Raw genomic sequence first — 25191 nt, 5'->3', positions numbered from 1 at the left:
AAATTCAGGTTGTCACCTGTTCAAAGTGCCGTTACCAATATGAGCTTATGTCTGGTGAAATTGTCAACATAGAGTCAGAATCAATCAGATTCGAGCACCAAATGCGCTCGCTTTCACACACAGATTTGCAACACAGTCCGTTGATCTTCCAGCACAAGAAGGAGAAAGAGTAACAATTGCTTTAGCAGCACCATCAAATGTTGGAAGAGCCATTGGTCTTTTCAGATTGAGTACAAGGACTCCTGGACGCAGACCTAGAGAGCTAATGTGCACATTCCAGATGCGGGATATAACTTCTCTGTAAAAATTAGTGACTTTGAAGGGCACAGTTTCAAAGCGTTGGGGGAGGAACTTGAAGTTCATATGACTGTCGGGTTGATCCATCTTATATTGGGGCACTGTAAACCATGGAGGGACTCGGTTACTGGGACCTTGTATTGTTCATTTATTCCATATACGCCAGAGCATTTGTCTCATATATTGCCAGTTTTAAAGGATAGCAGGCAGAACTTTAAAGTTGGAGATCGGGATGGGATTCTTCATATTTCAATTATAGCAGCGCTTAGGGGAGCAGAAGAGGTGTCTGTTTCAGCTGATGTAATCTTCAAAGATGGCTTTTCTAGATGGAAATCCGCCTGAGAGGTTATGCAAACCAATTGTTGATCATGTCCAATCCTTAGGTGGTCAGCTTCAGTTAAATTCTCGACTACAAAAGATTGAGCTTAATAATGATGGCACGGTGAAACACTTTCTTCTGGCTAATGGAGACATTGTTGAAAGAGATGTTTATGTATCAGCAATGCCTGTTGACATCTTAAAGCTTGTTTTACCCCAAGAGTGGAAAGAGGTTTCCTACTTTAAGAAACTGGAAAAGTTAGTAGGAGTTCCTGTAATCAACGTCCACATTTGGTTTGATAGAAAACTGAAAAACACATATGATCATTTATTGTTTAGCAGAAGTCCTATTCTTAGTGTGTATGCAGATATGTCTGTTACTTGCAAGGAATATTATGATCCAAATCGATCAATGCTGGAGCTTGTATTTGCACCTGCACAAGAATGGATTGGTCGCAGTGATGAGGACATTCTTGAAACTACGCTTAAGGAACTCTCCAAACTATTTCCAGATTAAATTGCAGATGATGGATGTAAAGCAAAGGTTTTAAAGTATCATGTTGTTAAAACTCCAAGGTCCGTCTACAAGACAGTATCCAATTGCGAACCTTGTCGTCCTCTGCAGAGGTCGCCTATTAAGGGATTTTATTTATCTGGTGATTATACGAAGCAGAAATATTTAGCATCAATGGAAGGTGCAGTGCTGTCAGGGAAGCTTTGTGCTCAGGCTATTTTACAGGACCATAGCTTACTTGCAGTTCAAGCTGGACAGAATGAAATGGATGAAGCAACACGCCTTGATGTACTTCGTTTGGCTATAGAATTGGATGCCGACTATGTTGATGTGGAGCTCCAGGTGGCATACGATGCTGTTTACACACCAAAGTTACTAAACTCTTACAAGAAACAGAAGAGTGCCAAGGGTAAACGTGTAATGCCACCGCTATTCAAACGGTGCCAGAACAACAAGATAGGATTCGATTCCTATTTCCCAGATTTTAATTAATATTGCAAACTAGATATGCGCTCCAGTTTTGGTCAATCATCAACAGAATTCAGTGGAAAGAGCGCCATTCTCCCTTCAGGGAAGCGCTGATTATTTTTAGTTTATTTTGTTAATAAGGATAATAAAACAAATCCCTCATCTTGGGGTCGACTTGTTTTCCCCCAGTTGTAGTTTGTTTGATATTTTTGAGGTTAGTTAAAACAGCGCCCTTGTTTTGGGCAGCTTTTTTATTTAATGTATTAAAAATTCATTTGTAGAGGAGTGTTTTTTTTTAGAGTGAGTGAAGAGAGGAGAGTTTTTTCTGAGCGCTGGGAGCTGCTGGAGAAGCATAGAGCTTTGTAATGTACAGTTTTCTGCAGAGAATTTAATGGAATTTCACAGCTCTGTTTGCTGAGATTCATGTGGTATGTTGATTTAGCATAAGTTTTTCCCTTTGTCTCATATGTAATCAGTTATATTCCATTTCATTTCATGACCCTTTCAAGCTGAACAAATGAAGTGATTAGGTAGGAATTCATAGTATTATATTCTCCTCCTATAAGTTTGTTCGCATTCAATGTTTTCTACTGTTTAAGGGGATTCAGAGTTATTGTCTGCCCTCCTTAACTCCTCACCAGTCTTGCCATCCCGTTTGAAACCAGATTTGGTGTTAAATTGCATGCCTACCTTGCCTCAGTTGACAACTTGTGTAGTCATTATATTTCTCTGTTTGAAACTGTGATTTTGCCCATGTAGCCCAGAAAAGCCCCGTCATTCCATTAAAAAACCCCAAAAAAAAAATCATCAAATCCAAAACCCCCTATCAATTTACTAGCCTAATATCTTTGATTCTAATTGGTCAGCCTAATTATATTATAAGATCTATCAAATCTGACCCGAGAGAGCCTTCTCATACCTCGTAGGGCTAGCTACGAGGTGAAATGGTTTGATGTAGCCTTGAAGGTTTACCTTTTCAGCCTGAGGTGAAATCTCAAGCGCTAACATATTGGCGACCATACTGGGGAAGAACAAACTTGTTTGTGGGTTGATGTGTTTGTTTCATAAGTCTTAGACGGAGCCTGAAGTTACGCCAGAAGCCTTCGAAAACGCTCTTGTTTTACATCAGCGCAAGTAGATAAACGCTGCTTCAGTCTATCTCCGTGGGATTTGTGAACATAGCACTTCGATTGTATTTTACCCCAGTACATGTATCAAATTCAGATCTGATGCTGATGGTGGACAGCGATCAGATACATATGCAGGCTGAATCATTCACCTGGCGACTCCAACTTGATCCAGACATTCCAGTGCCTGTTGATATGTTCATGCAATGGTAGGGTATGTGGCAGACCCTGCACTTTGTGAAGTTCTAGATGGAGTTAGAGAGATGTTAGCGGATATTGAAATTAATGAAGAATTTTTCAGTATTTTCCTTCAATGTGTGAAATCTCCGAAGCTTCATCTTGAAGGCAAAACTAGATTTTATGAGTTAGTTGTTGAAAGAGTTGAAAATGAGATTCAGTATCTCGATGAGCAGATCCACTCTTATGATTTCCAAGACCCTAGAAAGTTTTTGGAAATCCTTCCTCATTCGAAACAAGCAATAACAGATTTGCCTATAGAAGTACACATCGACAATGTGCAGCTGGAAATATGCATTGTAGAGTTGGGGCAGCCAACAGAGGCCGGTGTCCGTGATCCTATTGCGGCCTACATGGACACATTTTTCAGCTTGATTGACCGATCGGGCTGTCTTCTCGGTGACCAGGCTCAGTATGTGCATGAAGGGCTGCCAGCAATTGCATTTGTGACTTCGTGGCAGCATTCTCAAGCGGCTTCATTGTCAGGTTTAATTGAGTGGTTAATATGGCATTTTAGCATTACCTGATCTATTATTTGTACAGCAGATTAGAGTAGGTTTTGTACATAAATAAGCAGCTATAAGGGCAGCATCTTGTTTTAGTTTGCTTGAAGTTTGTTTGAGTTCAGTTTCAGTGTGAAAATAAGTCTTCAGCTGTGTTGATTTGTTGATGATGACTCCATTGCCCAATGGGTGGAGGCACGGTCTGCTCTTCCAAAGTTCTGCGGTTCTTGGCACCTCCAGGAAGCTGCAGCTGCCATCCCAAGTGGAGCCAATGTTAGACTCCGTCTCAACATGAGATTGATTCTTCTTCAAAACAGGGTTTTGAAGAAGAAATCATTTAAATGTGCTGTTTAGATTATATAATTTGTTCTCCAGCTCTTCAAAAGGCCGCAGCAAACTTCAACGCTCCTATCCCTGCACAAGTACAATTTGAAATATCATCAGCAATCAGAGGCAATTAGAATGTTTGTGGAGGTTGTTTACAAGCCACAGTTTTCCAAAATTTCACATAGCTGTAGAAGTGGAAGAGGACAACATTCAGCTCTAAAACACATTCAAAATCAGATTCATAATCCTAAATGGTGGTTCAGCATTGTCATACAAAAGAAACTTGATGCTTTAAGTCATGAGAAAATCTGCAGAAACCTTGTGAAAGGTCATCAAGGAAGGTGCATGGAGGATGTTACTAAACAAGTGCTCCCTGTACTTAAAACAAAGGCCAAGGTGGATGTGATTTGGCAGGAGGGTGGCCAGCATCTGTGCATCTAATAGGGAAGGACATATTAAGATTCCATGCAGTTTACTGGCCTGCAATGTTAATGTCTGCAAATCTAGAACTTCCAAAAACTGTCTTTGGTCATGGATTTCTGACAAAGGATGGTTTGAAGATGGGAAAATCCTTGGGAATGTTCTCGAACCAAAGGATCTGATTTACAGGTGGAAAAGGTACGACTCAATTATATGAATCTTTCCTTCAATTCAGCATGTGAAGCTCTTATAGATATTGCTAATGCTAGCAATGTATATCTGGATGAGCATACTCCATGGTCTCTTTTCAAGAAAGGGGATTCTAGTGCAGAAGAGGCTGCAAAGGACCTAGTGGTAATACTAGAAGCAATGAGAATTATAGCTGTTGCATTATCACCAATAGTTCCAAGATTATGTCGCAAGATATATTTGCAACTTGGCTATCTCGAGGATGATTTTGAGAAACTTTCTTGGGGCAATACAGCATGGGGAGCTCTCAAGGCAGGTCAAGTCATGGCGGAGCCTGAGCCTGTTTTCAAAAGAATTGAAGATTTACAAGAGGAAAAGCTCAAAATCATTAAAGCAACAGAGAAGAGTGGAAAAATTAAGACAAAGGCTCAAGAACAAGGCACAACAAATGCATGCATAGATCGCAAATTAACTTATAATGTGTCTACCATCACAGAATTCTAATACTTCAAACAGTAGATACGAGTATATATTTCCAGAAGAAGCAGAGATATGAATGAAAATTGATTGCAATGTGTACCAAGTGGAGGAGACCCTGAGAGATTCGTTTAGTGAAAATGGGAATGTCTTGGGTGCAAAAAGTCGTTTATAAGCGTAAAGATGGAGTGCTTCGTCCACCAAAGCTTGCGTGAGCGCCATAAACTTCTTTGCGAGGTCGTGAAGCCTTTAAAGGGTCGGTTAGAGCTATTGTTACCTGAAGGGAGTTTGAATTCATGTCGCTCTTTTGGTGAACCTTGTTGGTCCTTTATTGCTGCTAGTGTTGAAGAAGTTGCTAAATTTTTACAAGGAACTGTTGATAACAGAGATGAAGGCATAATTTTGAAGGATTTAGATCCAAAATGGAAACCTAGTGACCGCAGTGGAAAATGGCTCAAGTTGAAACCAGATTATATAAACACCGGATCTGATCTTGATGTTCTCATCATAGGTGGTTATTTTGGATCTGGACGCCGTGGAGAAGAGGATTGATTCCATTGGCCGTGACAGTAAATTCAACGTAGAAGATGAGTAAATTCCTCGCATTATCGAACCAGATGGCACGTCTCCAAGACCCTGTGCTCCCTCTCTTCATAGATTCAGAGATTTCGAGTGCCAACACGCTAGCTATCGACTCACAATTCATTGCTATTGGAAGTTGTTGAAGATTGGGATTCTCGATTGCTATAAAGAACAAACCCATGTTGTATGACAACAATTTGCACCAGGAATTATTTTGGAAGGATTGCTTAGTTTGTAACTGATGGATCTAAGGTTGGGGCATCTATTGTTTGTTGTCACTAGGTATATTGCACTGCTACTATTCCTGTGGGTCCCCAAAATGACTGAGAAAGAAGTGGAAGCTTCCTGGAATGACAGGTCTGACTTTTGTGTTCATTGACTACTGGAAATGTTGTGCTCTCCATCAGGAATATCACCAAGTAAAACACGCAGTTGGTGTTAGTTCTGTGTAACATATAAATTAATGCTTTACGGGGCTCCTTTTTCCCATGATACGTTCCACTACTTGTAACCGGGGGGTATGTATGACACTATAAAGATTTTGACTTACTTCTTACTATGAGATGGGTGTTCTGCTCCAACCCTGGTCGAAATAACAAGCCCGTGCGTCTATGGGGATGAGGTGTTTTTTGGCAAGGTTGTGAAGTGTCCATATTGTATGATAGCCTTTGCTGTTGTCCAAACGCAACATGAAATTCAGGTTGTCGCCTGTTCAAAGTGCCGTTACCAATATGAGCTTATGTCTGGTGAAATTGTCAACATAGAGTCAGAATCAATCAGATTCGAGCACCAAATGGGCTCGCTTTCACACACAGATTTGCAACACAGTCCGTTGATCTTCCAGCACAAGAAGGAGAAAGAGTAACAATTGCTTTAGCAGCACCATCAAATGTTGAAAGAGCCATTGGTCTTTTCAGATTGAGTACAAGGACTCCTGGACGCAGACCTAGAGAGCCAATGTGCACATTCCAGATGCGGGATATAACTTCTCTGTAAAAATTAGTGACTTTGAAGGGCACAGTTTCAAAGCGTTGGGGGAGGAACTTGAAGTTCATATGACTGTCGGGTTGATCCATCTTATATTGGGGCACTGTAAACCATGGAGGGACTCGGTTACTGGGACCTTGTATTGTTCATTTATTCCATATACGCCAGAGCATTTGTCTCATATATTGCCAGTTTTAAAGGATAGCAGGCAGAACTTTAAAGTTGGAGATCGGGATGGGATTCTTCATATTTCAATTATAGCAGCGCTTAGGGGAGCAGAAGAGGTGTCTGTTTCAGCTGATGTAATCTTCAAAGATGGCTTTTCTAGATGGAAATCCGCCTGAGAGGTTATGCAAACCAATTGTTGATCATGTCCAATCCTTAGGTGGTCAGCTCCAGTTAAATTCTCGACTACAAAAGATTGAGCTTAATAATGATGGCACGGTGAAACACTTTCTTCTGGCTAATGGAGACATTGTTGAAAGAGATGTTTATGTATCAGCAATGCCTGTTGACATCTTAAAGCTTGTTTTACCCCAAGAGTGGAAAGAGGTTTCCTACTTTAAGAAACTGGAAAAGTTAGTAGGAGTTCCTGTAATCAACGTCCACATTTGGTTTGATAGAAAACTGAAAAACACATATGATCATTTATTGTTTAGCAGAAGTCCTATTCTTAGTGTGTATGCAGATATGTCTGTTACTTGCAAGGAATATTATGATCCAAATCGATCAATGCTGGAGCTTGTATTTGCACCTGCACAAGAATGGATTGGTCGCAGTGATGAGGACATTCTTGAAACTACGCTTAAGGAACTCTCCAAACTATTTCCAGATGAAATTGCAGATGATGGATGTAAAGCAAAGGTTTTAAAGTATCATGTTGTTAAAACTCCAAGGTCCGTCTACAAGACAGTATCCAATTGCGAACCTTGTCGTCCTCTGCAGAGGTCGCCTATTAAGGGATTTTATTTATCTGGTGATTATACGAAGCAGAAATATTTAGCATCAATGGAAGGTGCAGTGCTGTCAGGGAAGCTTTGTGCTCAGGCTATTTTACAGGACCATAGCTTACTTGCAGTTCAAGCTGGACAGAATGAAATGGATGAAGCAACACGCCTTGATGTACTTCGTTTGGCTATAGAATTGGATGCCGACTATGTTGATGTGGAGCTCCAGGTGGCATACGATGCTGTTTACACACCAAAGTTACTAAACTCTTACAAGAAACAGAAGAGTGCCAAGGGTAAAGGTGTAATGCCACCGCTATTCAAACGGTGCCAGAACAACAAGATAGGATTCGATTCCTATTTCCCAGATTTTAATTAATATTGCAAACTAGATATGCACTCCAGTTTTGGTCAATCATCAACAGAATTCAGTGGAAAGAGCGCCATTCTCCCTTCAGGAAAGCGCTGATTATTTTTAGTTTATTTTGTTAATAAGGATAATAAAACAAATCCCTCATCTTGGGGTCGACTTGTTTTCCCCCAGTTGTAGTTTGTTTGATATTTTTGAGGTTAGTTAAAACAGCGCCCTTGTTTTGGGCAGCTTTTTTATTTAATGTATTAAAAATTCATTTGTAGAGGAGAGTTTTTTTTTTAGAGAGAGTAAGAGAGAGGAGTGGAGAGTTTTTTCTGAGCGCTGGGAGCTGCTGGAGAAGCATAGAGCTTTGTAATGTACAGTTTTCTGCAGAGAATTTAATGGAATTTCACAGCTCTGTTTGCTGAGATTCATGTGGTATGTTGATTTAGCATAAGTTTTTCCCTTTGTCTCATATGTAATCAGTTATATTCCATTTCATTTCATGACCCTTTCAAGCTGAACAAATGAAGTGATTAGGTAGGAATTCATAGTATTATATGCTCCTCCTATAAGTTTGTTCGCATTCAATGTTTTCTACTGTTTAAGGGGGATTCAGAGTTATTGTCTGCCCTCCTTAACTCCTCACCAGTCTTGCCATCCCGTTTGAAACCAGATTTGGTGTTAAATTGCATGCCTACCTTGCCTCAGTTGACAACCTGTGTAGTCATTATATTTCTCTGTTTGAAACTGTGATTTTGCCCATGTAGCCCAGAAAAGCCCCGTCATTCCATTAAAAAACCCCAAAAAAAAAATCATCAAATCCAAACCCCCTATCAATTTACTAGCCTAATATCTTTGATTCTAATTGGTCAGCCTAATTATATTATAAGATCTATCAAATCTGACCCGAGAGAGCCTTCTCATACCTCGTAGGGCTAGCTACGAGGTGAAATGGTTTGATGTAGCCTTGAAGGTTTACCTTTTCAGCCTGAGGTGAAATCTCAAGCGCTAACATGTTTCAAGCAATCCTTTTGGCAACATTCACTTGAAATGAGAGCGCTGATAGAACTTCTTCTCGTAAGATATTCTGCTCTACCCCTTGTATAACTAGAAAATCTACCATTGATACGAAAAGGTCTGCTCCTACTCCTCAATACAATATTTCTTGGCAACATCTCCATCATTGGATCATCATTTTTATAAGGATTTTCATCATCATTAAGAGGAATTTTATCCACACCATGATAAGCTATGCTTTTCAAATACTGACTTGGAGGATATTCTTCATCTTTCCCTTGTTTAGTGCTACTTTCATAGTCCTTAGAATTCAGAATGAATGGAAAATTTGAATTGATGTTTAATGTATATTCTTCCTCATGTGCATTGTGAGTGCTACTCTCATAGTCCATAGAATTAGGACTATGTAAAAAATGTGACTGTTTACTTATTGAAGATGCTAAATCCTCTCCTTTGTCACTGCTACCTTTATACTCATTATAGTCATCTTGTCCTTCATTATTGTTGCTCTCATAGTCCTAGAATTAGGACTAAGAGGACACTGTGACACTCCATTCTTTTGAAATTCATCATCATGCTCTTCATCACTATTGCTCTCATAGTCCTTAGAATTATGACTAAGTGGACACTGTGACACCCCAACCTTTTGAAATACATCATCCTGCTCTTCATCACTACTGCTCTCATAGTACTTAGAATTATCACTAAATGGACACTGTAACACTCCATACTTTTGAAATTCATCATCATGCTCTTCATCACTACTACCCTCATAGTCCTTATAATTAGGACTAAGTGGACACTTTGACACTCCATTCTTTTGAAATTCGTTATTAGGCCCTTCATCACTGCTGCTCTCATAATCGTTAGAATTAGGACTAAGTGGACACCGTGACACTCCATTCTTTTGAAATTCGTCATCATGCTCTTCAACACTGCTCCTCTCATAGTCCTCAGAATTAGGACTAAGTGGACACCGTGACACTCCATTCTTTTTAACTTCACCATCATGCTCTTCATCATTGTTTCTCTCATAGTCCTTAGAATTAGGACTAAGTGGACACTGTGACACTCCATTATTTTGAAATTTGTCATCAAGCTCATCATTACTGCTGCTTTAATAGTCCTTAGAATTAGGACGAAGTGGAATCTGTGACTTTTATTTATTTGAAATTCTCCATCCCCTCTTTCATTAATGCTGCTCTCATAGTCCTTAGAATCAGGACTAAGTGAAATAATTGACTCTCTATTGATAGTGGAAGAATTCCCGCTATATTCATCAATATGAAGAGAGTTGTTACGTGATGACCATGTTAATGTTGTATAAATCGAAACTTCACTATCAAGAAAATCCATCCCTTTCAAATAGAAGATGTTGAATGATACAAATGGAGAGTCTCCTAAAGATATTATATAGCTTAGAGAATGAAATTTTCCCTCCAAAAAGTTTATTAGATTTATTTCCCTTCATTATATTATTCTACAATTTATTGAAAAAAGTAAACTAATTTTTTTATGAAATAAATCATTAGAGTTAAAATTGTAAACAACAACTTCTACATTAATTATTTTAATAGTTAAAGTATATAATATTTACTAAAAAATTGAATGTTTTTTTATTTTTATAATACATTCTAAAACAAATTAATACCATATTCACCCCACTGTAAAAAAATTCCATAATATTTTCTTTATCATATTTTCCTTTGTTGCCATAAAAAAATTAACATGTTAATTTTTTTTCAAACAAATTATCCCACATTAACTGTACAGTAAAACATCTCCATAATTTCACCTATATACTAAATTCCATTATCATTGTTACTCACATCACATCAAGGTTTCCTAGTTAAGCCAATCAATTTGAGTTTGTGGAAAAACGTTTCTAGTAACCTCCTTAGATCTACCCTGTTATTTATTTACTGATTACCACCTGTTCGGCCTAAATCCCTGAACTGAGCTGCAAATTGTGACCCGTAACCCAGTTGAAGTCTCGTCCCTCGACCATCGCACTGTCTCTTCTTTGGAATCTGGATGCATCGTACTTCCCGTGTGTAGTAGGTGTGCTGCATCTCACTTTCCCTATATTATAGTTGCGCTGATCAGACAAGACCTCTTTTGCTCTTAGATTTTGGTTTCTGTGTTCACTCTTTTGAACTCTATTCAGGAGTTTTGTTGTGTTTAGTCAGTATACCTCTATTGAAACCCCCTTCCTTGCCATTATTCCACCTCAATTGTGCAAATAACTGTAAATTTTTTTATGTATTTTGATCCATTTTCAGTTCTCTTTTACAAAGAAGTAGCGTAATTGAACTGTCGTTTCTTGATTTGAAAGTGTCGTTTTTAGTCATAGAAGAGAATCAGATTATTCTTGATAGTCGATTACACTGTTACTCTTGTATTTGATTTGAATTAGTAGTTTTTAAAGTGTCGAAAGCAAGTTTTCAATTCCAAATCGCAAAGTGTCGTCATTGCCTTCATTTTGTCTTGAAAAGGAACTTGTTAGTAATGTCTCTTTAAAAAATAATTCAGATTTGCGCTTAGCTTTCCTTTTATTATTCACACATTAAGAAGGCTGAAAACAAATACATGCATGTGCATTTGCATTTAGACTGTTTGTTGGTTTGATTTAGGACAGTGCATATAGTGTGTGCTCACTGCTCTATGTTGAAAGAATATCGTCTCCCTTTCCTTAGTAGCTAGGATTTTCATTGCAAAAAAGAATATTAACTGATTGTTTATCATCTTAGATTGAATTTTAGGAATTGTATATCTACATCATGCGGTGAACCTGAAAGGAAAATTTCTTAAGCAAGATCAACTGTAACATAAATTTAATGAATCTAAAAACACTTTGGAACCTAGTGCACAACATTTAGAAGTCTAGGCTAGAGACGTATTCCGGCATCATAAAGCCTGGTAACTATTGCTTTCATTGCTGGTTGGGTGATTCCTCCACTTTGAGACGATAAGTGCCAGTAAGGACTTGTGCTCCCACATATCATTGAGTATATATTGGGAGACCACAATAGGCTTTATCCTTTATCCATAGGAAGCTGTGTCCACTGCCCTATCGATCGCAATGCACTGAACACAGCATTCGGGAAGATTGACTGTCGTACTGTAAAAAGTATTATGCAGTTTTGCGATTGGTTTGGTAATCCCTCTGTCTAGATTTCCAGAGTAGTCTTTTTTGTTCCTTTTCAGACTCCTTAAAGGAAAAGGTCCATCTGAGCACTTGTCACTTCAATCTCATTAAAAATCAAAGGCGACTAGAGTCATCTTTTGTTTTTTCTTGACTCTTAAAAATTGAAAAAGGAAGTTGTGTCAAAGCATCTAAAATTCATTTAATTTGGAAACATATTTCCCATTTATTTTTAGTTGATTGAGTAATCCACAATCGTGGAAGAAAGTAAATTGAAACCCCATCGTTCACGGAGGCTTACGAATCAACCGTCTTTGTCTCCAGAATCAAAACTATTACGGACAAAGCGAACTCGTTTAACCTGTTCCAAATCCCCTGGTAAAGTTAGAACAAGTGTTCCAACACCATTGGAGACTCCAATTACTCCAAACATTTCTAGTATCCTTGCCTTTACAGAAAAAGTTCCGCAGCCACCAAAAGACAGTAGAGCTGATGCTAGTGTGAAGGTAAACACTTGTATTACTAAACCAGCTCCATCTACAGCTGATTCAGAAGGTGTTATTCCCCAAACATCTATCGTTTCAGATTCTATACCTTCTTCAATACCATAAATATTTTACTGACCTAACGGTCTACCTCTTCCACCTAGTCTGATTGCTATAGAAGAGATTGCGGAGGATCCTCCATATAGTACTCCATCGCAAGTTGGAGTTGGGATCACCCTATATCCTTCTTCAACAGAAATTAGTCTACCATTATCGAAAGCTCCTGTAGAATCACTAGGCAATCTTTTGGATAGACTAGAAATGTCTGAATAACCATCGACATCTAGGACTGTTTCATCCGACACAGAAACGACAGAAATTCATGCTATCACTCCAACAATGCTCGTTGGCATACCATCTATCCCAACTAGCTCTCAATCGCTAGATGGAGCCCACTCAGGGGCTATTTCGACAGCATGGTCCATTCCCGTTTGTTCATCTGAAATAATATCCAGGGACTCTTATGTTGAGTCTCATCAAAATGATCCCTCACGGTGTCAATTTGGGAAGTCCAGTCCTCAAGGGAAAACAATTCCTTTGAGTACCAGATTACCGCCGTATGGGGGGCAATATACCCCTTCATTGTCTCCTCCAGGAGGACAACCATACGAGAGTTCACAACAAAATTCAGGTTATGCTGGAATTACATCTAACAGTTGGGTGCCAATACTGCCTCAACAACCAAGAGTTGTATACTGAATGCAACAATGTTTACCTATGTCAAATATACCAACTACGCCGGCTATTGTGATGGTGTCGCAAGTACAAGCGTTGCCTATTGTATGCCAACCTCAGGTTTCTCAGGTTGTAATGCAACAACCTCTTGTCCCTGCAACTCAACCACAGTCGCCAAATAGTGGAATGACACAGGCCCAAACAGGTACAATTACCCCTCATCTTGGTCAAACGACCAGTATTGGACAACAGCACATGGCTTCACAACCATGGCTGGTGCAATATCAACAACCGCAATTCCAACAAGTATACCAAGGATCTGAGCAACAAATCTTTGCAAATAATGGGAAGCCGTATATTCAAAACGGTCAAAATCAATCATTCTATAATGGTTATGCCCATCAGCCTTACCAAAGTTACCAGCATCAAATGCATTACGCTGGTATGCAAAGACCAACTGCTCAGGCAATCCCATCTTATCCTGGGTATGCTTCGCCAAACCTGAATCAACAGTTACCCTTCATGGCAACTTTAGAGTTACTAGATCTAAATCGGCTAACAAATGATCCAATTGCTTACGCCCCTTGGTGGCCAGCAATTCCGCATAAACTTCCGTAAGATATTCCTAAATTTAATGGAAATTCGGGTGAAGACCCATCGAATTATATGATGACCTTTCATCTGTGGTGTTAATCAAACATCCTAAACGATGATTCGATTAGGCTTCGCCTTTTTAGAGGACATTAATTGGTTCGGTAGAAAAATGGTATATCGAATTACCTAGAGCTTTGTTTGATAAGTTTAGTACCCTAGCCACAACCTGTTTAACCAATTTTTAGTTACCCATAAGGTACGAAATGGGAACAAAACTTCTTACCAATTTCAAGCAGACGACGTCCACTCACATATCCAATCATATTCATGAGTGGCGATGTCATCATAGAATGGTAAAAACATATGTTCCTGATCAGCTTTTAGCTGAATGGTTTATTAAGTCATTATTACCTTCCCTTACAGAAGATGTGGCAAAGGGAGGAGTCATCACTGAAGAGCAAGTTATTGCTCGTGCACAATATTTAGACTTGATTTATACTCAGTCTGGCATGCTCTACGATAAAATCGCTGACGCTCCCAGACCATAATTTTCCATTCCTCCTCCTCCTAAATCGAACAATGACTCTCATGCTGGTGATGGCGTGATTGGTACGATAGACATGAAATCAACAAAGGCTACATCTAAAAAGTCCTGTAAGATTTCTAGTCAAAATGCAAAAGAAGAACTTCTCACCTCGGAAGTAAATGTCATCTCAACTGATAAAGGCAAAGAAACCAAGCAACCAGGAGGCAAGAAGAAAAACAAAGGGAAGAAGAAGAAACAAGAAGAATCATCACCTGAAAAGTCTTCTGCAAACCCTTCTGGAGATAAGAAACCAAATCGTCCATGTCTTATAAGTGATGAGGATCATTGGACAAGAGATTGTCTATATAAAGCTGAGCTTAATAAATTCTTCAAGAATTCAAAAACCTCAGCGGTATTGACTCATCTGTTTCCAAATCCAGGAACAAATCTGGTTGCTAGTGACAATGCTTCCCCGTCCCAAGTGTTGATGTTGTCGGTTTCAAAACAACAAAATGATGATTTGATAATGAAAATGAATAAATATTATGAGAATCCACAGCTGTCGAACAACAAGGATAAAGATCAACCTAGTAGTTTGACAACAACTTCGACAGAAGTTGCACCACCCATCATTCTAGAGCTAACAATAAAATCGCCAAAAGAAGTAGGACACAAGTCGACATTTAATCCTCGTGTAGAGCAGGTAACATTATAATATAGTTGAAGATCTGGCTCAATCGCCATCCGCTATGTCAACACTTGAGGTACTGCAAAATTCCCCTCCCAAAAGCAGGCTTTATTATGAGCAATAGGTGGGATTGACCCAAAGGATTCTAATCTTGTGTCCTTTAATCACAAAGGATATGATCCTTAGTTACCATCTCAACTAGCTTTCCTCATTCAATTGAAAACCCTTAACAAAACTGTTCATCGAACAATTATAGATGAGGGGGCATCTACATGTATTATGTCGATGAGTTGCTGGAAAACTTTAGGATGTCCAACCTTGTCGCGATCTTCGACAACATTAAAAGCATTTGATGGATGAACATATACCCCATATGGGATTATTAGTAACTTGCAAGTTGAACTGGGGGGGGAAACAGTAGAAATAGATGTTTAAGTAATCAACGGAAACCTCGATTACAACATCCTACTGGGAAGGCCTTGGATATATGCTATGGCTGCGGTTGTGTCGACCTACTTTAGGAAGATTGCATTTCCTCTTCAAGGAGGAATTACAATCGTTGACCAACAAACATTTCTCCCCAATAGTTCCCAAGTTACGGGAATCATTCCGATGATCAATGGAAGCCCCCATTCGCTTCAAAATATCGGAGTAGGCCTACTAAAAGACCCTATATTAATGGGAACTTTTGCTCTCCCACCTCCAATCAATCTAGTAGAAGTGGCGACGGTAGGAACCTGCAATATGATATCTTCAATTCAAAAGATCTCAGAAAACGATATTAACATGGATCATCTACAGGTATTGCCTCCAAGTTCAATAGAAATATTGTAGAAATCAATGTTTTTGGCATGGGAGGATGACCCAAATCAGTGTTCATCAAGTGTTTGGATAGATAAGTCTAATGAATATGTCAACCCTTCAGATCCTTGGTCGCAAATGCATTACACCGATGAAGGAATTGTTCAGTCAATGATAATTGACGGGGCGCCATGGGAAAATTACCACCATCATTCCCATCTTTCGGATTGTCAAGAAGATACTCCTGATGACCTTCATCATCCTTAAGTTTTTGATTTCCTATCAGATATTGTAAACACGGTGGATTCCGAGCAAAACTTGTCCAATATTGAAGAGACTATCACCATAAATATCTCGACCAAAACGGATGTTGTAGAGAATATTTATGTTGGCAAATGTTGTTCTCCTTCAGAACTCGAAATATATAATGCTCTTTTTCGCGAATTCAGAGATGTATTTGCATGGTCATATGATGAAAGGCCAGGAATTGACTCAAGTATAGTTGAACACAAAATAAAGATGTATCCAGATGTCAAACCAATACGACAATGGCTGCGATAGGTGCACCCCAAGAAAGCCACTGCCATCAAGGCAGAAGTTGAAAAACTTCTCCATGCTGGTCTTATTTACCCAGTTCCTCTAACCGATTGGGTATCAAACATTGTTCCTGTGATGAAAAAACAAGGAACGATTAGAGTGTGCGTCGATTATAGGGATGTAAATCAAGCTTGTCAAAAAGACAACTATCCTACACCCTTTATTAACCAGATAATTGATGAATGTGCAAGATGTGAAATATTTTCATTTTTGGATGGATTCTTCGGGTATAATCAAATAAATATCTACCCACACGACTAGTCAAAGAATGCATTTATTCGTCCGTGGGGCACATTTACATATCGCAAATTACCCTTTGGTTTAAAGAACGTAGGGGAAACATTTCAGAGGGCAATGAATTATGCCTTCCATGACATCAAAAACATCGTTCAACCATATCTCGACGACATTCTGGCTCATTCACGAAATCGGACCGATCATCCACAGAATTTGAGAGCGATATTTCTACGTTGCCGACACTACAAGATATGACTCAATCCACACAAGTGTGTGTTCTTTGTCAGTTCTGGTCGTTTGCTTGGCTTTGTAGTCTCAAAGGACGGGATTTTTCTCGACCCATGTAAGGTTTAGGCAATCATAAATTTGCCTCCACCTTCAAATTTTCTTCTGATTTAGAAACTCCAAGGGAAAGCAAACTTTCTGAGGAGGTTCATTCCAAATTACACCGAACTTGCTAAAGGTTATACACGTCTATTGAAAAAAGAAGTACCCTTCGTCTGGGATCAGGTCGTGCAAGCTTCCTTTGATGCTTTAAAAGAATCCCTAATGAAAGCATCATTAATGTATGCTCCTGATTATCAAAAACACTTTAACCTGTATCTGGCTGCAGTGGATACAACCATCGCAATGGTTTTAGTTCAAGAAGATAATCGAATTGAACATCCCATATATTATATGAGCAGAAACGTAAATGATACAGAAAGCAAATATTCCTATGTTGAAAAGCTGGCTCTTGCAGCTGTTCAAGCGATACATCGATTTTGACACTATGTCTTCTTTTCGAAAACTACCATTTTGTTAGATTGCACCCCATGCCTTATATATTGTTGCGATAGTTGCTGGGGGGAAAATATTCAAAATGGATAGCAATTCTTCAAGAGTTTGATCTGGAATTCGTAAAATCCAAATCAAAGAAATGCCTGGTTTTCACAGAATTACTGTGCGATCTCCCATCGTCGTCCAACGATGAAACATCCGAAGAAACCATCGTGGATGAATCTTTGTTTCTACTATCTTCAAGCAATCCATGGTATGGAGATATAATCATCTATCTCCAAACCCAAAAATATAGGTCTAATACCTCTCGCTCAAAACAAAAATGTATTCGATATCAATCAAAAGACTACATGATCGTTGGTGATACACTTTACCATCATGGTGTTGATACAGTTCTGAGGAGGTGCCTCACCCATGACGAGGCCGAAAAAGTCCTGAATGATTGCAATTCAGGCGCATGTGGGGGGCATCAATATGGTTATGCTACGGTGCAAATTTTTTTATGAGCAGGATACTTATGGCCAACAATGTTCAAAGATTGCATAACTGCGGTCAGAAGTTGGCATGCATGTCAAATTTTCGATAGAAAAACCGGAAAACCACCCGCACCCCTGCAATTGATAGTTTCTATTGGGCCATTCACCAAATGGGGCATCGATTTCATGACATGTAACCCTACCTCGACTGGGGGGCATGGGTATATCATAGTCGTAGTAGACTATTTTACCAAATGGGCCGAGGTGATGCCTACAATAGATAACACTGGTGAAACAATTTCCCTTTTCTTTTTCAATCATGTAGTCGCCAGATTCGGCGTTCCACAGGCTATAGTCATAGATCATGGATCACATTTTTGCAACCACATGATGGTCGAATTGACTGCCGAATTGGGGTTGTCCCACGACAGCTCTACTCCATATTACCTGCAAGCCAATGGACAAGTTGAAGCAATCAATAAATTCCTGAAGCGGATGCTGCAAAGGATGATTGGAGTCCACAAAAGTAGTTGGCAACTGATCGTGTACTCAGCCTTGTGGGCATATCGAACATTGGTAAGGAATGCAACCGGGTTTACACCCTTTCAACTGGTGTATGGCCTAGAAGCAATCTTACCAGTTCAGTGTGAAATCTCGTCCCTCAAACTCGCAGTCGACCTTCTCCCTAGAGCTTCAGAAGAGGAGGCTCGTTTCTTGGAACTGATCCAATTGGATGAAACCCGCCGTGATGCTGCTTTGGCTAACGAAGCCCATATGAAACGAGTCAAGGCGCAATTTGACAAGAATGTCAAACCTCGTGTCTTCTCAGAGGGTGACTTGTTCTTATTTTACAACCAGGAATCCGATAAATTGGGAGCAGGTAAGTTCAAGTCTTTGTGGACGGACCCCTATATTGTTAAGTGTGTATTAGCAAGAGGATCCTACGAGTTAATGGATTATGACGGGATTCCACTGGCGCAACCCCGTAACAGGTTGTACCTTAAGCGTTACTACGCATCATTCAGTGTGGTAACCCATATTCTTTTGTTACATTTTTTTTTCACTAAGGGTAGTTGTTTTGGTCAAGTAATCCACGTTTTACATTTTTCGTAGATGTCGAACCTATTGGAATCTTTTGTTGGATATGCCAATGGAGTGAGTCGTAGTTCGCAGAACCTATCTTCTGTGGCCTGGGCCATTTTTGATCCAAACGATGAGTTAGTAAGTTTCAGAGGGGTATGTATTGGTCGGTCAACAAATAACATCGTTGAATATATCACGTCGATAGAACTTCTCTCTGATGCCATCACACATGGCATAAGCTGACTTGTCGTCAGGCTAGACTCATAGCTCGTCATACTACAACTCACTGGTATCTACTCCATCTGAAATCCAGCTATCTATCTCATGTTCCTAAGGTAAAGACTTTGGAAAGGCAATTTGATTTTATTCAATATCAACATATTTCCATAAACTTAAACACATTAACAGATTCATTGGCAAATTATGTGTTAGATAGACATTTGCAACATTTATAAAAAGAAGCATTTCATGAGTATTTACATCAGGATCATGTAACTTAACCAAAATCAAACTCTGAAAATCAAAAATATATATATAACTATTTATGGTTTACACATAATGTTCTGTAACCAAGTCAAAATTGGTCAGATGAACCAAAACTTAAAATGCTAGGGGGCACCCTAGTCTAATGATGCTGGTGATAACAAGTCACCGCCTGTGCAATCATGCGTAAAAGCCTAGTCCATCGACTCAGCATGTCGGTAGTATGTCGCTGCATCAGGGGCAGCTCGTCAGTCCTCACATCCGGAATACCAAGAGTGAGGACTTCGACCTGATCCTGCAATGCTGAAAGAGTCTCGGCCACATCAAGGTCACGAAGGATAGCCCTTCCCACAGCCTCTCCTGCTGGAATGACAGTGGGCACTCTCAGGCATACTACTGGACGGACTAGTCCAACATCTACATGAGCACATGAGTTTTGATTAGTCCTGATAGAAGAAAGCACAAGAACATTATAAAGAGAAATGATAAACAGAGATATGATCAGAGAATTTACCGATGACACCCCACTGCTCGCCAGCCGGCAGTACCAAATCTGGGTCACCCCGGAAATCCATACCGGCATATGGATACTCGGAAAAAGCCATCTCCTGATGGTTGTAACCACTCGAAAAAGGTATCAGAAAAGGAATCCTGGGACTAACCAGCATGTCTGGCCATAAGGTCAACCCATCTCTGCATTCGTGGCTCAGTGGGTGGAGGTAAACCAAGTGAAACATACTTCGGCTCCATCAGCGGGATCTTTTCCAAGGCGAAGGCTATCAAGATAGAACCATATCCAAAGTTCTTCAATCTTCCATTTTTAACCTTGGTCAGTTGTTCTTTCATCACAGAGAGTACCGCATCACACCAGTTGAATGCCTTTGGTTCAAGGCATTCCAAGGCGTACTGCATATAAGACCTGTTGGCCACGTGAAATGCTGCACTACCACCCAGTCTAGTAAAAGTAAACAGAATGGTCCTTAAGGACCTGTTAGTGACATCTCGGATATTGATCTTTCCATCCTTACTCGGCTGAGATCCCACAATACCTTCGAATGCAATCTCTCACAGATTCACCCCCACGGGCCGAACCTGATAACGAGATAGGGGCACCCCGCCTCGATAAGCCAGTCAAAAAATTGATGTCCAAGAAAGTTAAGGGGATGGACTTGCCCCTAATCTAGAACACCTGGGTGGTAGGATCCCATGCATCGAGAAAATATTGCAACAAGTTGATTTGTTGCCTCATGCTAGAGATGCGGAAAAATTTTAACAGGCCAGAGTTCCGCAATGCATTTACCGTAACTGGATCATGTAAAGCAAGAATTTCCTCTTATTCATGCTCACGTTCTCACCATGTAATAGGAATTTTTCTCCAATGAATCTCTGAAGCAAACAAGAGAAGAGTCAGGATCCTGATTTGGTGAAAAACAGGCAAAAATTTCCATGAAAACCTGTGCATAAATTTCCCTCTTTGCACCCATTACACCCCCAGCAGTGTTCTAGGTGGGATGCATGCTAATTGGCCAATAGCCAAGCGAGCATGCATCGCACCTTTCGATATAGAAGAGGTGCGATGGAACTAGGGAGAGTTTTTCAAACCCTAGAGGCTTAGAAAAAACCAGAAAACATGCTCAGAATTCAAAAAGGAAAGGATGAAATTGAAGAGCTCAGGTTTAGCTCCTACCTGGTCCAGACAGCGCCAAGAATCGTCCAGAGAATCTCCCGGAATTAGCGGGTGAAAATAAAGGGGGAAAGCACCTCCAAAGCTCCAACAAACCAAAGTTCAAATGAAATGGTAAAATGAGAGGTAAAAATCACTTTTAAATTACTTTTCACGTAATTCAAGTAAAATATTAATGTTTTAACTCATTTTTCAAACATATATTGTGTGTTTCTAACTAGTTTGATGAAGCAATTGAGCAGGCAGTACAACCTTCGAAGGAACAAAGTTGTCAATGGTAAAATCAAGGTAATCAATGACCATTATATCGAGCAGTTTTAACGCGGAATTCAAGCTCGTTAAAAAATAAACATAAGCAATGAGAAAATGTTCCCCCAGAGTTTAAGCTCATTAAAAAATGAACCACTTTCTGGTAAATAACCATCGTGAATGTATTATCATCAACCTTTGAAGCCTTGGTAGTGTTCTCATCATCACCTCCACTCTGTATTGGTCGATCATTCACCTCCATTTGATTGTTTACCTTTTTGAGGAACAATTGTGAAGAGTGATCCTATTAGCCATCCTTGTGACACTGCCGTGATTGGAAAATTCCAAACCTTACCTGGAATCAGCTGCTACCCGAATTTATCACTTGTTCCTTGAAAAACGAGTCTCCTTTAAGCTCTTTTCATCTAACTCGTAAAATATGAAAAGATTTCTGAGCAATTGGCCTCTCCGGATCGTTAAAGTTACCGGAAGTGCTATCCCTCCTTTAGATTTTAATCTTTTTGGACTTGAGGGATTATTACACAAAAAGATCGAGTGCTTATTTTGTTCAGCTTGTTAAAAGTACCAAAAATTAATCCCTTTTCTATTGTTTTATACTTTTTCGGACTCAATGGATTATATGACGAAAAAGGATTATTGGAGTTTTCTTTACGTCCTTTTTTTTAGACTCTCTAAAATTGAAAAGGACCGATTTATCTTTGTCATTAAACTCGTTAAAACTCAATAGCAACAAACTTGTCCATACAAACAAGAACGAGTTTCACTATCGTTGGGCTCGTTAAAACATAGTGATGGGTTTGCTTGAAGGGAAAATTACAGAACAAGAATATGTTATCCTCCTCAAGATTGACAAAAATAAAGAGGTACTCGTCAGTAATGACTGGAGAAAAGTTGGGAAGGAAACTTGAAGGAACTTTAATGGTAGCAAGTCGCTCTTGAACATGACACTTTCACTCCACATTCGAGTCGGGTTGGGTTGTTCCATTCACTGGTCATATCACCATGGGTCCATCACACCATTATATTTGGGGTTAACGCCACCAATCCATCATGTCAGTGTCGCCGATATGTTCAAGAGAAGTTGCTGAGAGAATTCACCTCTATCTCATCCACTGCAATACATTTACGCTCCATCGCTTCATGACCGCCACCTTGAACCTTATATCATAAGATCATTTCACCTCTGTTAAAATCATTTGCTCCATTCCATGTCATTGATGTGGGATTCACTAAGGCCCTCCTATGACGGATCACTTCTTAGCAACATCAACTCATTATCCAGGAAGTCGATCTAGGAACAACCCTTTCAGTACTTTGAAGCTTGCATGCCTCAATGACAAGTTTCTCACTTCCGGCGACACGTTTACATCAATGGCCTTCGACCGAAATATTTTGCGTGGTGTTCGACACCAAGTCCCTTATTCACACCACGTAAATTGTACTGTAGTACCTTGAGGCTCGTCATCATTATCAGTGATTCCTCTCTCGACTGTTAACAACTTACATCATTGGCTGGTAATCAGGCGATGTCTTTCCATGTTTGACTCCAAAACATCTCTCAAATGGATCGACTTATACTTCGAGTGAACATCGAATGAGATTGAAGACCCCGGATCTAGCTTCATCCATCTGGGCTGCGATATATATTCAAGAAAATAAAGACATCAAATGTACATGATTACTGCACAGATAATCATCCAATCCAAAGGATGATGGCTCTACCAGAATCATTAGTCTGCACTTAGACGATTGTCTGTCTTATGTACATGAAAATGAATTTATAAAGCTGAGCATGGAAATGTCCACCTCAGCTAGATCATGAAAATATTATGAAGATAATGTATTGTATCTTATTACAGGTCACTTTCCAGCTCGAAAAAACTTAAGATCCTCATGATAAAGCATTTCACTTCACATCAACAGATTAACGACCTCATGCTTTAAGGGGCAACTGTTATATAAATGTTTGGGCACTGCAACCCCAATCATAAATGTCCATAAACCAAGGGCTCTTCAGTCCCTAAAAGTGTTGTTCCAACCTCTAAAAGAACAAGGTCAACTGATCACATCTTTTCCCAGAAGTTCTCCATGAAAAACTACTCAGAATTGGTCAAAACTGGACCATGTCACCTGCTCCATGGTCAAAGTGCACTACATCCCACCTAAATACACACAGGAGGTGTGATGCATATTGAAAATCCCTTCTATGGGGTGCGATGGGTGAGAGTGGACAAATGGCAGGGTCAATTTGCTAGGTGGAGGATCATGGAATCTTCCAGAAACTTCTCCTGTGACACTTGCCTCTCTGCATTCGCCCAGCAATGAGTAAGAGATCATCAATCTCCAAGTGGAATCAAGAACTATCAGAGAGAGGACACTAAACAAATCTCAAAAGCTGACTCACTCCCCTTGCAAACATCTATATATGGATTCCTCATCCCAGAGATCCAGAGGCTAGAATTTTGTACCTTGTAAGGAAGTGTTGCTGGTTTCTTGGTGTAACATCATAGTGTTGGGTGATCTAAGCTTTTCATGAGGTGAAGAAAGGCTTTCTTGCTGAGAGGATAATGTTGGGTCTGAACAATTGGTTGTAATCCTCTTTGCTATTCTTGATTATTAATAAATCTATTCAAGTTTTCCTCCACATTCTTGTGTGATTGATGATATATGCATTTGTGTGGTCAATATATATCTGGTCCTATATTGTTTATGATAGTAGATATATGTTCTTGGATAGTGTTACACTACTTTGATTCTACAGGTGCTCTTTGAAGCTGAGTTGACGAGGAAGCAAGTGGCAAAGATCTATCAGAAGGGAGAGGAATCAAGCAAGGAACCAAGCGCAAGACAGAGGTTGGTCTCCTTCTTTCCCCTCTTATCTACATCTCATAAAGGAAAATGAAAGTGGTTTTAGTTTGTTTGTTTCTAAGGTAGCTACCTACCTTAGTGGGACTAGCAGCTCTGCATAGACACTAGATTTCCCGATAACACCAAGTAAATGATGTACAACAACATTGAATTGATCGTCAGTTGATGTAGGTATGGAATAGTTTGCCACATATTAACCCATGGTAGGGATGTTACCATTAGTACAAAAGGACCACATAGGGAAGATGGTTGACTAGAAGCCATATTGGGACCAGGAAATTAAAGATGGTCAACAGTGACAATTCTGCCTTCATGCAGGAAAAAAATCACTTGAAAGAGTGTTGAAACAATAGCTCACATGCCATAAAAATAGTCGTGCCCAAGAAGTAAATTGTAATCTAAAGGGCCTGGGACTACCATCACATGCAGATAAATGGTTTTTCCTCCCAAAGTAATAGGTAACTGAGGGAGGATCCCTAATGGTTAACTAGTTCCTCCGTTAAAACCCAACATATTTTCGGTAACTGGCACAAGCAGCGGTGAACCAAGTGCTTTCCAAGCAGTTGAGGAAAGGATACTCACTGATGCGCCTTCATCTATAATAGTGCTAGATACCGTCATATTACAAACATGTACTATGATCTGGAAGGGCACATAAGAAGGAAGACGAAATCTAGCTAGTTGATTCCAATCAAAGGAAGTGACCAGACTACTTGGAGGGGATACTATAGAAATGGGAGAATTAACCACATGAGTTACGAGAATGGGAGGATTTTCCTCCTGTCTCGATTGAGGTGGATTGACCCCAAGGTCATTTGAATCTGAAGAAACAAAAAGAACCTGAATGGTATCATGTTCACTCTCTTCGGAAAAGGTACGATTTGCTGAAGGTGAAATCAGGTCAACTGTTACCTCGACTTGTTGATTTGGGTCGGGTATAGACTCAGAGGATTCACTTTCAGAGAGAGTGGGTT

The 25191-nt window shown here is 39.7% G+C and overlaps 2 pseudogenes; both read left to right on the top strand.

Annotated features, from left to right (window-relative positions):
- The first annotated feature begins 610 nt into the window (after positions 1–610).
- On the top strand, positions 611–1391 carry LOC149203362 (15-cis-phytoene desaturase, chloroplastic/chromoplastic pseudogene; annotated as a pseudogene).
- Positions 1392–6558: 5167 nt separating this feature from the next.
- Positions 6559–7772, top strand: LOC149203361 (15-cis-phytoene desaturase, chloroplastic/chromoplastic pseudogene; annotated as a pseudogene).
- Positions 7773–25191: the final 17419 nt, after the last annotated feature.

Source organism: Pinus tabuliformis, chromosome 2_1, assembly GCF_031772625.1.
Source record: "Pinus tabuliformis cultivar Carrire ecotype Pingquan chromosome 2_1, CPIR1, whole genome shotgun sequence".
Lineage (NCBI taxonomy): Eukaryota > Viridiplantae > Streptophyta > Pinopsida > Pinales > Pinaceae > Pinus > Pinus tabuliformis.
The sequence above is the reverse complement of the archived record's forward strand: the minus strand, read 5'-3'. Positions and strand labels throughout refer to the sequence as shown.